An 18672-nucleotide genomic window follows, 5' to 3' on the forward strand; every position below is an offset into this window, starting at 1 on the left:
ACAAAGATAAAGTAAAAAACTCACCAAATTAATAATATTTCCACCAAATCAACACAGAAAAACAATCGTGAAATTACAACGGAAGTACTCGAAATAGTAAACAATAACAGTGGATGGAAAAGTGATAATCGAAAATGATGATTAATGATATTTGGTTTAACGGTGGAAATGAACTCTACACTGAGGGTCTAAGATGTCATTCAGTTGGGTGTCAAATCTGAAAATATAATCACATACAAAAAGGATGATTAAATACGTATCATAGAAAAAAAAATATTGATGGTAAAACAACAACTGCACCATCATATATCCAACATAAAAATAGTAATTACTTACAGAGATCACCTAAAGGTCTTCAGTAAGTGTAAACACACCTTCAAGTAAGCTCTGAAAGGCCCTGACAACAAAAGTTTTAAACCCACAATAATAGAACGATGCCAATTCTTCAAAATAAACTGAAAAGACAAATAAAAACACATTTAGACCATTTAATGACCAACATTGTCAAACACTACTGACATTAGGGCATACCAAAATGACTTCAATCATACAAAAATGAGTCTGACAATGGGCAATGTCTGAAAAAAATTTCATTTGGTGCAGCAGAAAAGTTCACATTTTTTTTTTAAAAAGTCAAAATATGACCTTTGGTCAGATACATGTACATAAAAAATCTATTTCGTTTAGTCTACATTGTTATACCTAGAAAATATCTGATGTTATGTACTGTACATATCATGCCCTTCCATTTAACATCAATAAATGTATGCAGTGATTCAGCCAATACTCATCAATTACAGTACCTAGAAATATAAAATTGCTGACATGATACCTAAAGATATCAAAGTCAATATGTAACAATTAGATACCTTGAAACACCTTTATTACATACTTAGAAAATAACCATTGTAGCAGTCTTATTCGAGGTTCTCCAGGTTTAAATATTAATTCAGCAATCCAGGAATCATCAACTCCTTCTGTGTATGGACATCCTAGTATCTAAAAAATCAAATTTTGTAGAGTATTATTTATGAAATAAAACACTTAATCTCCAACATTTAGTTCAATATGAAAATTGACATATCACCTGTGAAGGTAAGTGTCATTTTATACAAGCTACACTATCAACTGTAACAAAAATGGGTGTATTGACTTAACCAACAGGTTCAAAATGGAAATGGTATGAGGTTGGTGTGGCAATCTCCAAAAATTAAAAAAAAATCTTACAACATGGATATTACTTTGAATGTTTTTTAAACAGAAATACCTGATCAAATCCCAGAGACAACACTCAACCTCAATGAAAGTGGTGCACCATTGAAACAACATGTTTGAATCTACTGTCTCAGTACTTTCTTATTAACTGTTTTAAAACAAGACTAAACAAAGACAACTTGAACCAAAATAAATTTACCCAATCTACAGTAACACTATAGCAAAAAAACATAAAATTCAAATAGCATGCAGGGTGAACTTGTAATTTAAAAAAACAATATTAAGAGGCAGCAAAAGAAATTGCAATTTCTTCATTATCACATGATATTTCCAGCTGGTATATTGTACACATTTACAAAATGATATGATGGCTAGGACAGAATCAATGATTTCTTATATTGATATTTATTTGATTTTCAGTTTTCAAAGGTACTGAAATGTGAAACCTAAAATTCCGGTACCCAAAATTAAAGTCTGGTATTTTTGTTATTTGTACAATTTTGTTATATATTTTACATTACACCATAATATTATTAAATTAGGGTGCTAAATTAAAATGGCATCAGATTCTATCTATGAGTCTTTCTTTTTCATTCTTGATAAGATTGTATCCATTATTTGCTGGGGCAGGGATTCGTGATACAGTACAGTATTGAATTCAAACTCTGACATTTCTTTTTTCAAAATAATATCAAATCTTTCAAAACATTATCAAAGTCTTAAAAGGTAGTTTTAACCTGTGTATATTTTCAGAAAAATGTAAAATTACGACTTTAAAGTGAGAAATAGTCAATTATTAGTTTGGTATGTTAACTTCCTGTTACACATTTCGCCCGTTTTAAAACATAAAATCAACTGAGTTTGAAAATATCATAAATGTTTTCAACTAGTTTGAACTTCAATTGATTTAAAACATTATTCAGGACTTTGAGAACAAGTTTCAGTTTAAAATTCCCAATATTAAAAGAAAAATCTGTGATATATTGTTTTGGGTATGAGAAATTTAGTACGGGTAACACATTTCAGGATGTACCACTCAGAAGTAAGAGGTCTGGTTACATTTGTTATGAATTTGTATGGAGGTACGGAGTTCCAACCTCTTAGTCTTACAAGTTACATTGTAGGAGTAGGACAAACCCATGGTAATACTGGAGGCGAGGGATACAGAATTATAGAAGGGCAGATTCAAAAAGTTAACATTCTGGGTTCCCCAGCCTCAAAATTTTAAGACTGAATCCGACCGGGTAAACAAGTCAAAACAAGTGGACAAAAACTTGAATTAGGAATAAAACGTGACAGATATTCTTTTATCTCAATATCTAATGAATGAAAATCAATATTTTCTTTTAAAGTTGGTGAAACATAAATAATCATTACATCAAGTCTTTCCTTGAATGATCTTGAAAGGTTTTGACATTTGATACTGCTTTTGAAAGAAGCCGCCATTCCTTGCCAAACTTGGTTATGTCCCCTTTGTTTCAGTCCCACTAAATAGCGACCAGAGATGACAAGAACCGTCAAAGAGCAACAAGAAGCGATAAGAAGCGTAAAGAAATCTAGAAAAGAGAAAAAGCGACAAGAAGAAAAATAAAAAAGGAAGGTTTTTTTTATTTTCATTTAGGGTGAAAAAAATTAATGTAAAGATACTCCAATAAAGTGTCAAGAAAATGAGTTCAAGATTTTTAAAATACAACCCTGAACGGAAGAATTAAAAATAAAAGAATATAAAAAATATATGAAATATTGAAGGAAAAATTGCGGAAAAAAATCGATTTTACGGAAAAGGTTGTAAAAATAGAAGTATATCTTATTTAAATGATTTGTTTTGAATCAAACATATAAACCAAATTTATCATTCCTAGTAGTAAAATATCTATATTTTTTTAAATATTTATTTGTTAATTCAAAACAAATAATTTCTTTTATCCTGCAATGAGGTTATTTGTGAAACGAATAAAGGTATGCGGTTATTTTTTTGCTGTATCCGTACATTAGCAGGTTATCCACTTTCTGGCTCCTCCCATTCAGATGATCGGCGGAACTACTTTTTTCTGGTATGCGTAAATTAATCATGCCCGCCACCATAGATACGATATAAACAAATTGCGATTGCGTATCCGGTTAATCTTTTTTTTTTCTGCTGTTTTGTTTCGTTTTCACCTGAATGAAATAAAAGATTTTATGTAAACCAAATAATGATTTTTTTTGGTATTTTTTTCACCGTCATATATATGGCAAATCCCAAATCTCGTTCAGATTTGATTCATTATCAGTTTGCAGACGACTTCCCCTGTCATTTCAGTCATGTCGGACTCTGAGCCAGAGTGTCCGTCACAGTTTAACATAAACTGGTCCCCACTTAAAGAAATTGAAACATTACAATATGATAAAACTCTTGAAGAGTCAAATGACGTGGAAACTGTTATGGTCTTGGATTTATTACTGCCTAAACCCCAAGATAATGAATCAGAGGAACATTACATTATAGATCTGCCCATACAACTGCCTCATCTTCTTCAAAAATCTCAAACAAATATTTCAAATCCAAAAGAAACTAGTGCACAAATTTCACCCCTGAACTCTACTGCCATATACCAAACAGAAATAAGTCATCTTCCACCTTCCTCGCGAAATTCAAAACTTTAATGTTCTTAAAATCGACTTTACAACATTAAAAATATTTGTATTTATTGTTCATTTCACTTATTTGTCTCTTGGAATTAAATGAATTTTGATACATTGCTTATTTTCTTCAAACAGCTTTGACGGATTATATGGTGCAGATTGAATTTCAATGTTTACTGAGTCATGCGCCATGCGTATTAATTTTTTTCTTCGGGTTTAACGATCGGGGCTCCTTAGGGTATATGCATTTTAAAATTTTATTTTAAATATATACACACGCACAAAACTATTAATATAACAGGATAAAAACAATATAGGTACATTGTCGAAAATTACTGAAGGCATAGCCTCGCATTTCCTACCCGTTCCGTCACCTCATCACATATCTTCAATAATTTTCGACAATGTACCTATATTGTATATGTCCTTTTCTAAATCATAGCTATTTCACCATTGATCAGTAATAAACATGGAACTCCTTTTCTTGCAACTTAATACATTTTATTTGTTTTTATTTTTTTTTCTTTGATTAAAGAAGATCCTCTAGAAACTATAAAAATCACTTGATGCAATCTATTACCTTTTCATTATAACATTTGAATAAAAATTCTTGTTTAAAAATACATATATACTCATTTTTTTAAAATGTTCCTGTCACTTCATCAAAATATCTTAACATTCATGTTTATTTCACCGTAAATAATTAAAAAAAAAACTTCTTGTCGCGATTTCTAGACGTCTAGGCGCTTCTTGTCGCTAATTAATGAGATCCCTTCTGTTTTGACCTCCTTCAAATCGTTCCCTTATTTTTTTTTTTTTCGTCCTATGTAAGAGTAATCAAGGGAACCAAGGTTACAGCGGTAATCAAAATAATGTAATCCAGGGGCAAAGACCAGACGTGAAAAACAGACATAAACAACAAAGAATATAAAGTAACTAAAATCATACATACAAAGTAACAAAAGTAAATAAGCAACTCGGACTCCACTAAAAACAGGGAGCATGGACCAGGTGCAGCGGTAGGGTAAGCATCCTCTGCTTTTCTAGAAACACCCGCCGAGTTGCTCATAAAACGTCAAGTCCGGGGTAGACAAACGAGGAAAGAAAAACTATGACCTTGAATTAATTGCAGCTGAATATGAAAATTTTGATATTTTAGCTTTTTCCGAGTCATGGTTAAATGATAGTCATACTGATGACGCCGTTCACCTACTGAATTATCAAACTCCATTTAGAAATGATCGTGGACATGGTAAAAGTGGGGGAGGCGTCATTATCTATGTAAGGGATAACTTGAGTGCACTAAGAAGGCATGACCTAGAGGAGGATGGTCTGGAGGGTATTTGGTTGCAATTAAAACTTAATGGTAAGAAGGTCCTGTTCTCCACTCTTTATATTCCTCCAAATAACAACAGCCCCGTGCAGGTCCGGATGTTAAAAGAATAGGCCTGCAGCAGCGCTACGCTTGTCGTAAAAGGCCACTAAATAGCGCTCAGAACCCTAGCCGGGGGCTAGGAAGCTCTGCCCACAGAGCAACTGGGATGTGTGCGCCAGGTGGTGGAATGGGGTACCCCTGGCGTGTTACATGCTGGGGTTGTCAGGCTATAATACGGAAAACCTGATCGCAAACCATAGTGGTGCACCGTGTTGGGAAAGATGCCACGTTCCTCGCACGTTAAAGAACTCTACTGTAGTATTCTCCCGGAGTAGGAACCATAGGGCTCCGCCACAGGAGGCTAAATTGCCCGACCCTATCCACCTCTCCCTATTTTCAGTGGCAATCAAAATTTGTCGACCCCATTGTCCTTGTGTCCCATCCCTTTTTCATTTGATCATCATTTCATGTTCATTTTATCATCAATTTCATGTTCATCGTCTGGATATAGCTGAAATATTGCTGCTCGGACGTTAAACCCCAACAAACAAACAAACTAACAAACCAAATAACAACATCGATATCTTGGGAAAATTATAAACATCCTTAGAAAAGGCACGTGAGGACAATAGTATTGATTATATTCTGGTGACGGGTGATTTTAACGACAATCAATTAGATCCTCAGAAACAAAAGGTAAAATCTATGCTCACTAAATTCAGTTTATCACAACTAATCGATCAACCGACGCACTTTACGGAAAGTTCTTCCTCTTTGTTAGACTTGATTATTACTAACAATATTCATAGTCTAGTCTACTCCGGGGTTGGCCCACCGCTTATTGACCAAATTCGATACCATTGTCCTGTAATTGGATTTATAAATTGCCCCAAAATACACTCGAAGTCATTTAAGCGTAAGGTCTGGGTGTATGACCAAGGAAATTTTAAGATTTCAATAATATTCTGCGTCGAGTAGACTGGGACACTTTTTTTGAGACGGAAGATATTGATTTTATAACCAATAAAATTACAGAGTATTATAGAAGCAGCCGACGCTGCCATTCCCAACAGAATTATTACGGTTCGCAAGGGTAGTCCGCGTTGGCTTACTAGCGATATACGGAAAAACACTCGTAAAAAAAACAGAATTCATAGAAAGGCGAAAAAATATAACCGCGACTCTGATTGGGCAAAATTTCGAAGGATTCGTAATATTGTGAATAGTATGGTGCGATCAGCAGAAGACAGCCATAATAATGAATTGATTAGTAAACTTGTCAATGGAAACCCGTCTAATACCAATTGGTGGCATACTGTTAACCAAATATCTGGGATTAAAGGGGTGGAATCTAGTTTTCCACCGCTGATAAAGGGGGATAATGTTATATTTGACGATCTCGACAAGGCAAATGAGTTTAATAATTATTTTACATCTCAAGCCAGGGTCGATGACTCTAATAAGAATCTTCAAGATTTTCCGTGCAACGCCGAGAGTAAGTTTGAAAGCATTATACTCAATGAAAATGTAATTGAGGATGTGCTGTCAGTTTTAAACTCGTCGAAGGCTTCAGGTCCAGACCTTATCAGTCCAAGATTACTGAAAGAGGGTGCCACTGTTTTAAAGTATCCATTATGTAAACTTTTTAATCTACCCCTACGTATTGGCATCTATCCTTCTAGTTGGAAAAGAGCGAATGTTACTCCCGTTTACAAAAGTAAGGCTCCAAACGAGGTAGAAAACTATCGCCCTATATCCCTGCTTAGTGCTGTCTCTAAGTGCATGGAGCGTTGTGTATATAAACATGTCCATAATTATTTGCTTATAAATAGTTTATTGACAAAACACCAGTCTGGATTTTCTAAGGGGGACTCGGCAATTAATCAACTTATAGATATATCAAATAACTTTGGGAAAGCTTTGGATAGTGGAAAAGAAATTAGGGTTGTATTCTGTGATATCAGTAGGGCCTTCGATAGGGTTTGGCACAAAGGTCTTCTCTTTAAACTTATGCACCTGGGAATTTCGGGTAAACTACTGGAGCAAAAACTATCTTTCATGGAGGGTTCAAAAGGTTGTTTTAAACGGTTTACACTCAGAGTGGCAACCAGTAGAAGCTGGGGTTCCTCAGGGATCTATACCTGGACCCTTCTTATTTCTGATTTTCATTAATGATATTATTACAGAAATTAATTCTGTCATTAAGCTATTTGCGGATGATGCTACCTTATATATGGTGGCTGACAACCCAAAAGAATCCGCTACTATTCTGAATGGGGATATTGAGAAAATAAACAAATGGGCATCTACATGGTTGGTTACATTTAACCAACATAAAACAGAATCACTTGTTGTATCTAGAAAACTGAATAAACCTGATCTTCCTCCACTCGTTATGGCTAATCAACAGATAAAAAAATGTTTCTAGTCACAAACACCTCGGTGTCATTTTCTCCAGTGATGGTCTATGGCACAGACATATAGATTATGTCGTTGCTACAGCTTATAAGAGATTGAATATTTTGAAAAAAAAATAAGTTTTTGCTTTATCGGTTTACACTAGAAAAAATTTATATCTCTTTTATACGCCCCATCCTAGAGTATGCGGATGTAATCTGGGATACAAAAAATTTAGGTCTGATTGATAAAGTTGAAAATATCCAACTCGAAGCAGCTAGGATAGTTACAGGTGGGACCAAATTGACCTCACACCAAAATCTGTACACCGAAACTCACTGGGAAAAACTGACGGACAGACGAAAAAATCAGACTGCTGTTATTCCACAAGATGTTAAATGGGAAAACACCGCAATATCTGACAGATCTAATACCAGATACTGTTGGAGTTCTACACAACCACACCAAGCGTCAGACAAACAATATCCAGGAAGTGAGAACAAGAACAAATTTTTATTCAGATTATTTTCTTCCGTCTACAGTAAAAGACTGGAATACTTTGCCTTCTGAGTTACGAAATACTGAATCTGTTGCCTCCTTTAAACGTCAGTTGTCAAATCAAAATAGAAAGACCCCATCTTACTATTACTCTGGTTTTAGACTTGGTCAGATCATGCATGCACGTCTCAGAATGCATTGCAGTTCCTTAAATGAGCATCTTTTCCTAAAACATTTATCTGACTCACCAAGATGTATTTGTGGGAAAATAGAAACAGTTGAACATTTCACCTTACACTGTCAAAGATATGCTAATATAAGACAAGATATGTTTAATGCCATGTCAGATTGTAATATCAATGTTAGGATTGATACGAGCTTATTTATTTTTGGATCTATGCAGCTATAAGATAAACAAAACTCTATGGTTTTTAAGCTCTTCCAGAAATTCATTCTGAAAAGTAAAAGGTTTAACACATAACTTAATTGTTATTGATACTCATACATTTATACATTTATTTACTTATTTAAAAAAAAAATATTATCATATTTTTTTTATTTCTCTTCTCTTGGAAATTTAATGATTCTAATATGTACATTTATTTTTGTAATTGTTTTCCTTCACTTTATTTTTCAACTGAATTCTTTATAAGCTCTTATACTGTGCTATATTTCATTCAATGTATTTGTCATTTGAGCATGCAAAAAAAATGTCAATTATATCATGCTGGTTCTTATGGAGACAGATTTATAAAAGCATAACTATGCTTGTTTCTGGATCCTATATCTATTATATTTGTATGTATGTTATCACATTTATGATTATATGAAAATAAAATAAGTTTAAACTAAAACGATGACCCGTTGAATAAATCAGTTTTCATGGCGCAGATGGATACACAATAATTATCCTTCTGTTGTGATCCTGATGACTTCAATCTTGAAGCAACATAACCCTGTTCCAGAAGCCTATTTGTTAGAGTTCTAGCGCGATACAAAAAGTCTGCGTAGTTTCGGCAAGCTCTGGCATAACGTATGAGTTGTGATATGAAAATATGTAACTGCTTAATGATTAATATAAGATAGTTTCATTCGCCAATCATGGACCCTCACCATAAACCTGTAATTAATTATAGGTCTCTTCTCTCACGTATAAAAAATGTTTATGCAATTATCATATCTACAATGTTGTAAAAATGCATGAACAAAATACAATAATTTAAACACCTTCCAGTTACAAATATAGTTTTATTTCTTCAAGTCCAAGGGCTTGCTCTCACTATTAAATATGCAGCCCGACTAGTATATAACACGAGGCTGCATATTTGATAGTGGGAACAAGCCCCATGTGCTTCAAGTCATTGCTCTACAATCATCGACCTTTACTATATACTACAACCAAACTTTCTATACTAACTTACTAGTGCGCTCGGTACCATAAAATCTAATAATTACTAATTAAATTATCTTATCATAAATTTTTGTAACAAAGTTTATAATAATAGTGGAATTAACTATTTTTGGAGTGTTAAAAACTCGCTTGAAGTACTTGATAAATTACATGCTCATGTGGGATCTTTCGAATCTGTTCAAAGTTTTGATTTTTCTTCCCTATACACTACTCCAGCAATGCTAGAGGTTGTCTGGCAAGCTATTTTCTGACTTGGTGCCATCCTAGGGGTATGGAGAAACGGGATTCCAACCTCACTTTGTAGGAGTACACTATACACTACACTTCCATATAATCTCATGAAAAAAATGCATATCTTATGAAATTGTCCCTTGTAAAAATCGGGATGTGAATATATTTGTTCGAATTCTTTTTTACCGTTTCAGTAAAGAAAAACATAAGAACTGGGTAAACTGGACTTCTTTTGATATGCTTACAGCCCTCGAATTCCAGTTAGACAACTTTTCGTTCGCTTCGGCGATACCGTTTATCGTCAAATTATTGGAATTCACATGGGGACCATTGGTGCACCCGTTATTGTGGACATCTTTCTGTATTGATACGACTCACAATATATTACAAATATAAATAAAGACCTTTTCAACCAACACTCGGACAAAGGTTTAATATCATCTTCAGGTCGATAGTTTGGCTCTTAACTACGACGAATTCAATATTTATTTTTAAAGATACAAATCCCGCTGAACTTTCTTTAAACATAGCGAATACCGAAAATAAAAAAAATTACCGTTTCTTGACATAAATATTTATATCAATTAATACTAAAATTTACGATAAAGGAATGATTTTTCACTATCCGTCTATAGATGGCGACGTCCCCTTGTCCCCATCATATGGTGTTTGCATATCACAATTTGTTCCATTTGCTCGTATTTGTAACAGATAATATTTCGGATTTTAATAAATGCTAAATAACGTGTTAATATATCGTTCAATTTATTGTTATTATCTAATAAACTTCGTTTAAACGTTAATAAAATATTTAAGTACTCAATGCTAATAATTTTCCAAAATACACCGCAAGTGATCCATATATGCCTTAAATACTAATAAATAAACAATACTATGTAGGTTCCATCAGGCACAATGACCAATTTTATTAAATTTTATTATGTATCAAGATTTATAAACAGTTCATGCCCAAACTGCAGGCAACTCAATCTACAAAAGAAAAAACAATCGTAAGGGACAGAAAAGGACCACTAAATACATAATCATAATACAAATATACAATCAAAAGAAATATAACTTCAGTAATGGCTTCTTGGTTCAACGTGTACCTACACAGAACTTGGTCACCGGCCTACTCGATACGTTTAAAATCATGCGCACTTCTTTTATACCTCGTTAGACTAATCACTCATAATTCAACCGTATTCAAATAAAGCGGGAAAATTCTTCCGCGATCGACCGTACTTAAATATTTATATCAATATGTTGATCAATAGTTATTTACGTGTTGATGATTCAGTTATTGATATCAATATTTTTTTTTTAACGTGTGAATAAATGTTGATTTATTGATATCAGCAATTAAATCCTAATAATTTTTATATCACGAAACTATTTATCGATATCAATAAACGATTTTGTGATATCATCAATGATATATTGATATCAATTAATGATTTTTTTTTATATCAATAAATATTGAATAAATTCCACACGCTCATACAGTTTTTACATTTTTATACGCTAACACACGGTCTTTACATAGAAGCAAACACACTATATTTAGAAGCATTTTTTTCGGCATGACGCTGGTTGTATTCTTTTTGTTTGACTTATGATGTACCGTAGTTCTCAACCACACATGGACAGCATTGCTGAAATAAAAATAAAATGTGTGCATACAAGAATAAAATACATACCCGACATCAAATTCCAGCGACCCTCTACCCCCAATTAAAGTCCTCGGACAAAAATGGTCGATGCTAAAGAAAGCGCTGAAAGACAGTTCTGATGACTACTAGAAACTATACGAAAGGACAAGAAACTTGCTGATGTAAAAAAAATAGAGAGGTTATGAGAACATTTTTGATAAGTCAAGATGAGTCAAGCTTAAACTAAACCAAAAGACACGTGAACAAGAAGATTTTACCATCGAAATGTAGTATTTTCAAACATCATACTTATAAATTGCTGACACTTGACCAAATTGCAGATGCTTTTAATATGTTTTATGTCACATAGGGCATAATTTAGCAAAGAATTTGATGATAAACTATACCATATGTTGAACAACATATGCAAAATAACTCTTAATTACAATACCTTCAATGAAAGTCAGAGGACTTTGTTAAAATATACAAATATCTGGAATGTCAACTTCCAAACTGCTGAAACAACGTGTTTAGATATTATTAAAATTATCATCAGATTTTGAATTTTTCAAAAACTTATAATTTTTCAACTCTTTATGGCTATGTTTACCATTGATATCTTAGTGTAGGTCAAGATATAAGGCTGACCGCGTCCACCATACTGGACAAATGTGTTGTCGATAAAAAATTCTTGCATATTGAAAATATCTTCTTCGGTATTTTTGGAAGATGATTTGGTATCTTTTATTTTACAAAATATGAAGAATCTCTACCAAGTACTACATATCTGTCTAGATATACCGTCTTATTTAGAGTAACAACGACGGTATAATGTTTTTGAGTCAATTATTTTTTTATGTAGATCTTCCTAAATATTTGATTCTAATGCTGCTGACGAGAGGTTACTCATTAAAACACATATGCAGCATATTGAAATTTTCAATATTAAGATGATTGGTATTTTTGTATTTAAATCATATGAACTAATACAGGACCGATTTCCCCCTAAAACGTACTTTTTCCTTTAAAAATTACTTATCTCAGCTTAATTTATTTACATCTAGATATATTTTCGCCTTAAAAACTATTTTTGAAAAACAAGATAAAAAAAACAAAGACAAAAGTTTCTTCTCAATAACAGAAAATATTATATCTTTAATATTAAACAGTAACTGTTTGATTAATCTAAAAGCCTTAATTGAATACATGTATATAAATAAATGTCTAGCCTTGTCTTAGTTTAAGGCATCTCCGCTCCAGTTTTTCAATGTGGTTATTATTAGAACTGTCATTTCTTGTATGCTTGGGTTTGTGTATTGTGTTATAACCATTTATTATAAATGTGTTCGAACGAATAAATATTTAAGGTCTTTCCCATTTCAATCGGAAGACCTTCTTGTATTTCTTCTGATTATTATTATTATTATTCTTTTTTTTCCACCACACATTTTGCCGAAGTTTTGGCTGAACGTATCACGACAAGATTTTGACAATCTTTTGCAATCTGACAAGGGACTTTGGAATTCACCCTGTGAGACGTGATCATTTGTCGGTCCAGAGTTATCTGTCCCGCAGCGTAAAAACTAATTTTGCTAACATTTCTTAAACCGTTTTAGATACACACAAACCGAAAGCTTCATATTTTTTAGAAACCCGGGGCAGTACTATTTGACAAAGTTTCGAAAAGATTTGAGGTTTCCCTGGTTACGCGATTTTCGCGACCTAAAATGAAATTGTTCGGTTGGTCACTAAACTTTTAAACCGTAAGTCGTATAGACTTGGGACCTTCACTGTTGATCTTAAATGATTTGCAGCATGTTCTTGGTTCTTTATCAAACTTTGATAAGATATTTTACCTCATTTGTACGGTCATTTCTGAATCTGTATTAGGCACTTTTTTGCCGTAGTTTTTTTGTTTAAGTCTTTATAGTATGAGTTATAACTACTGGTAACGCGGTATTTACAGTCTAAATATGTATCTATATAGGAAAACTCTCTACCGACGTTTGGAGCTATATTCGAATCCAACGAATTCCATTAGTGGTGTCTTTGTCGGTTTTCGTTATTGAAAATCTCCTCTCTCTTTGAAAATTGGTGCACTTTGAAAACAACAGTACTTACCGTCATTAATGCATTTTTTTTATTAAACTAATCTAAAAAAATGCATATGGATAAAGACAATAAGTAAATAATGTTAATACATGCGTAATGTTCGTTTCTGAAAACTGTCTTTAAAAGTATACTTCCAATACATTTTTTTTAAAAAGTGGCCTTTGACCTATCATGGGCACCTAAATCGGGGATGTCCAGCTTTTTATCAGTAAAAACCACTATTCACGATCTTTATATGCAAAAACAACCCCATGTATAGCCTAACATTTAAACAACAGCATAGCGAGAATATCACGATAAATAAACATGTATTAATAATTTTCAATCGTCATTAAAATAGAAAAATCAAAGTACTCATGTACTGAATCAATTTACATTGACTCTTTTAGTTGCCTTAAAATAGCAAGAACAGAGACCGACTTCTTGGTTATCAAAACATTTAAACAGTTATTGTACAGTAATTTTGTAAAATCACTTTGTTCCGACATTGTTGTTCCAACTTACACAATGGAGGCACATTATTCACACTTCTACACAATACTTATACTTTTGTAGAGACTTAAAAGTACGAAATAAGAGTTTACAAACTGAGTTTAATTTTGACCACATTTGTTCAATACACACTCAAATAATACCTTTACAATGCATAATTCTAGGTTAAGTGTGTTTTAGTACTTCATAGAGGGGTGGCCATTTCACCTGGAAGTGACGATTGAGACATTTAGCTTTGCATACTTTATAATTATCTCCCTTTGAATTTATCTATTTTCATGAAAATACAAGTTCATTTTGTTCTCAACTAATTGTACTGATGAAATTGACAGGAAAAAAAATAGTTTATTACAACACAGTTACTGCAGAATTCATCTTTCTTATAAGAATCAGAACTATTTTGCAAATTTAATAATTGTCAAAAACCTAGCCTTTTAAAATATATACAAGAAATAAATACTGCCGATCAAGTCGTCTCTACAGGATAGAACACAAAAAGCCAGTAGTTGTGAAACAAAGGTCATTTCTCATGAACATGATAGTTGTCAGGAGAGAATTGGTGAGAAAGGCTTTTCAATTGTTCTGGAACAATTGACCTTTTAATTGGATTTGTATCTCTTATGAGCAGGGTCAATATGAAAAGCCACAGGTAAATTTCTGTTTACTATTGAAAAATTAACGAAATACCAAAAATAACGTAACGGATGTCTTCTATATGTGAAAGTTTCTCAGTGAAAATGACCAATTAACACTTTAAAATCTTACTTAGAAAGCAACAATACCAATCTAACCATGAAAGTAGTGTGCAGTGGCGGATCCACAGTTTTAGGTAAGGGGAGGGGAAAATTTCTTGACATGATCACCGGTGAGAAAATCATACTAAATAACTAATTTGCTGGATTACTATTGAATCATACTTCTTTCTGAATGTTTTCCTTCATTAAAACAAACAAAATCTTTCAACAATTTTTAAAATTTCAATTTCAATTTTCTAAGGGGGACGGGCCCTCCGCCGACAGCATCTTGGATCCGCCACTGGTGTGATATTATTTTAATAAATGACAGGAAGTGTTTGAATGTTCGCTGATGGAATTTGCTTTTCTAGATTTACGTGTCAATAACAGCTATGCCTATGACCAACCGTCATTGCACCGGGCTCTGTCATAAGAACTACACGTGGAAACACACAGTTTATTTAACCAAGCACAAAGTCACGGAAAACATATTAACCTTACCTCTAGAAAACTGGTCTCAGTATCAAACAGGATTCTCATTCACAGCATACTACTACCATAAAAAATAATATTTTAGACATTCATAATTAAGATAGTGATATACCCAACATATCTGATCAATTCAGGCGATTAGATTTTCTTTTTGGTGTGGGTTCCAAATACCATAAAATCGTAAAAAGGGAATTTCCAGAATTTCGCAATTTCTTCTATACCACCCGTTATTGTCATTTTTTTTCAGAATTCCGTATTTTAAACTAGTTTTTGTGTGATGTGGTACATTAAAATAGTGTCTTAGCTTCCAAACGAGCCCAAGTAATAAATATTTGAACTTTTTCAAAACAATTTAGGTAAAAAATTGTCACCCCTACCTATGAAAAAAAAAATACCTCAACATGAAATAAAATGTTAATTTTGGCATATACACGGTGTACAATAGACATGGTGGGTACTATTGTTTTAACCATCGATGTATCCAACATATCTTCTTATTTCAGGCGAGTATTTTTCAGTCTTAATGTGACAATAATGAGTTTTTCATAAAAAGAGGAATTTTCGGAATTCATGTTTTCTTCAATTTCACCTGTAATGGGCAAATAAACCTACAGGTTCTTGGTAAAACACGAAAACAACTGTTCTACAAATCATCTAGTTGAGTTGGTTAATAAAACTGTCAATAAATATGTAATTTCATATTGGCCCTGTTATAGGTTTCGGTCAATTATATTGGCCTCGACAGTCTCGACTAATATGACAGACCTCAAACTTATAACAGGGCAATATGAAATTACATATTTATTAACATATAGTATAGGCTTTCCAACCATGAATCATATTTTGCATGACTCTTAGCAGGAGTCTACTGACCAACTTCAACACGCTGAAGATACTGTCATTTTTCTCTGCGCACGTTATTTACAAAATTTCCAAACGAAATTAAACCAGTGAATTTAAACATTAACAATAGGATTGAATTTTAAAATTAACAATAAGAGAGGGTTTAAAACTATATACATAGGTAATTTTGTAATGACTGTAGGTGTAAGTTGAAATGGCTATTTTGAATGATTCGACCATGTTCACTGGTATACTGTTCCATAATTTGATAGTTCTTGGAAAGAATGATTGTTGTCGGACTTGTAACCGACACTGAGATACTTGGAAGGACAATGGGTGTATCTTTCGGGTCTGTCTGAGAGATGGAATTAACCGGTCTGTTTTAGTGATGGCAACTAGGGAATGATTGATTTTGTATAACGTTATTAATCTTGTATCTGTTCTTCTATGAGCTAGGCTCCTCCAATTTAAATGCTGTAACTAGATGTATTGTGGTACCTGTTTGTCACAAACCTAGCTGCACGCCTTTGAATCATTTCTATATTGTTTATATCATTTATAGTGTAAGGATCCCAAATAAAGCAAGCATATTCCAGGGATGGCCTGATTTATATGCCTGCCTGCTCCTTTACCTTGGTGGAACTGGTGTTTAGATATCTTTTATGAAGCTTAATGCATTGGCCCTTTTGTGCATATGTTGTTCACGTGGCTGTACCATTTAAGGTCAGATTGGATCGTAATGCCAAGGTATTTAGCTTTATCGACATGATCTAGTGTAATGTTTAGGTATATTTGATAGGGTTTTTGCTACTGGGTCAGGGTGGAATGCCATGTGCCATTTTTGCTACCATTCTCCTAGTTTATCTGACAGTTTGTAGTGATTTGCGGTCGCCATCAGATTTAACTGCTATAGATAGGCTATGGTGTCATCGGCGAATAAACGTAATGTGGAATTTGGGCCCACTAATTAATATAAAATAAAAACATACTAGGTCCCTTGGGGTACCCGTGACTGAACATCAACATAGCCAGATGTACTACAAGTAAGATGTTGGAATTCTGTTAGGATGGCACCAAGTCAGAAAATAGCTTTCCAGACAACCTCTAGCATTGCTGGAGTAAGCCAGATATTACACCTTCAAGGACAACTGCTTGAGTACGATTAGATTGGAAACTATGAATCCATTTATAAGTTTGCCTTGTATACCATAGTTTTTTTATGTTTGAGATAGAGTAAATTGTGACTGACTTTATCAAATACCTTACTGAATTCCATGATTTATTCATCTGTCTGAAAAGTATTTTCGAGGTTATTAGTTACAACGTCAATAAATTCTAGAAGTTGTGTTTCACAAGATCTTCGTACTTAATATGACATTGAGCTCCGTCCATCATAGGCATAGCCCAAAATCATATTTTTGGGGTAATCGAAAAGTCTGCAGTGGTGGATCGAGATATTGTGAAAAGGGGAGCTCCCTGACTCATCTAAGGGGGTCCACCCCAGTGATTTTCATTTTTTACTATGATCTTTAACCATCCGAACATTTGTATAAGTGGGCACCACCACCTTTCGGATCCGCCTAAGGTTTGGTTTGTAGTGTTCCCCCTTAAGCCAATCAGCACCCCTCTCCTTTTTGGAATTTATGTATCTGTAACTTATAGAACTGGAACTACTACCAGTTAGTTTCGTTTTGTTTCTTTATATTTTGATTTCGTTTTGTAGTTTACTATCTCTTTGTAGATATAATCTAAAAGGTGTAACTCGTATCCGTACCCGTACCATTTTTCTCCGTGCCCAAATACTTTTTTTGCCAATTTTTTCATTACTAATGGCTATTTCCAGCTGAAAGTTGGTACACATTTACAAAATGACATGATAGTTAGGCTAGAATTAATGTTTTTAAAATGTTTGTCGAAAAAATTGATTTTATTCGATTTTCAATTTTCAAAATGTCTAAAATTTGTAACCCGAATTTCCCGTACCCAAAAATCAAAGTCCAATATTTTAGTTATCTGTACTAATTTAATGCATATTTGACATTATAACATTATACTATTATCAACGTTTTCATCGAAGATAAATTAAAATAGCATCAGACTCTGTTTATGAGAGACTTTGTTTTTCATTCAGAATAAGATCGTATCCATTCTTTGCCAGGACGGGGATTGATGCTAGGTACTTCTTTTTTTTTTTAAACAAAATCAAATCTTTCAAAACTTTATCCAAAGTCTTCAGGTGAAGTTTTAACCTCTTAATGATTTCAGAAAAAAAAACATAAAATTCGGACAGGACAGTGAGAAATAGTCAATAAATTGTTGCTACGGTAACTTTCGGTTACACATTTTAGACCTTTTCACTTCAGAAAACCGATCAAACAAGATATATCCGAACAACATACATCATTTTCTAGGTGAGAAATGAATTGAAACAGACTTTTCTACATCTCCTGCAATTTCAGTTCTAAACATACCGTAAGAATAAATATTTTAGTTAAATATTATTTTGGTACGGGGGAAAAGATGGTACGGGTACGGCTACGGGTATGGGTTACACATTTTAGTCTCTACCCTCTTTGTAGGCTTTTCTTTACCTCA

Source organism: Perna viridis, chromosome 1 (assembly GCF_037379345.1).
Source record: "Perna viridis isolate PV_CMFRI_1.1 ecotype Kerala chromosome 1, ASM3737934v1, whole genome shotgun sequence".
Lineage (NCBI taxonomy): Eukaryota > Metazoa > Mollusca > Bivalvia > Mytilida > Mytilidae > Perna > Perna viridis.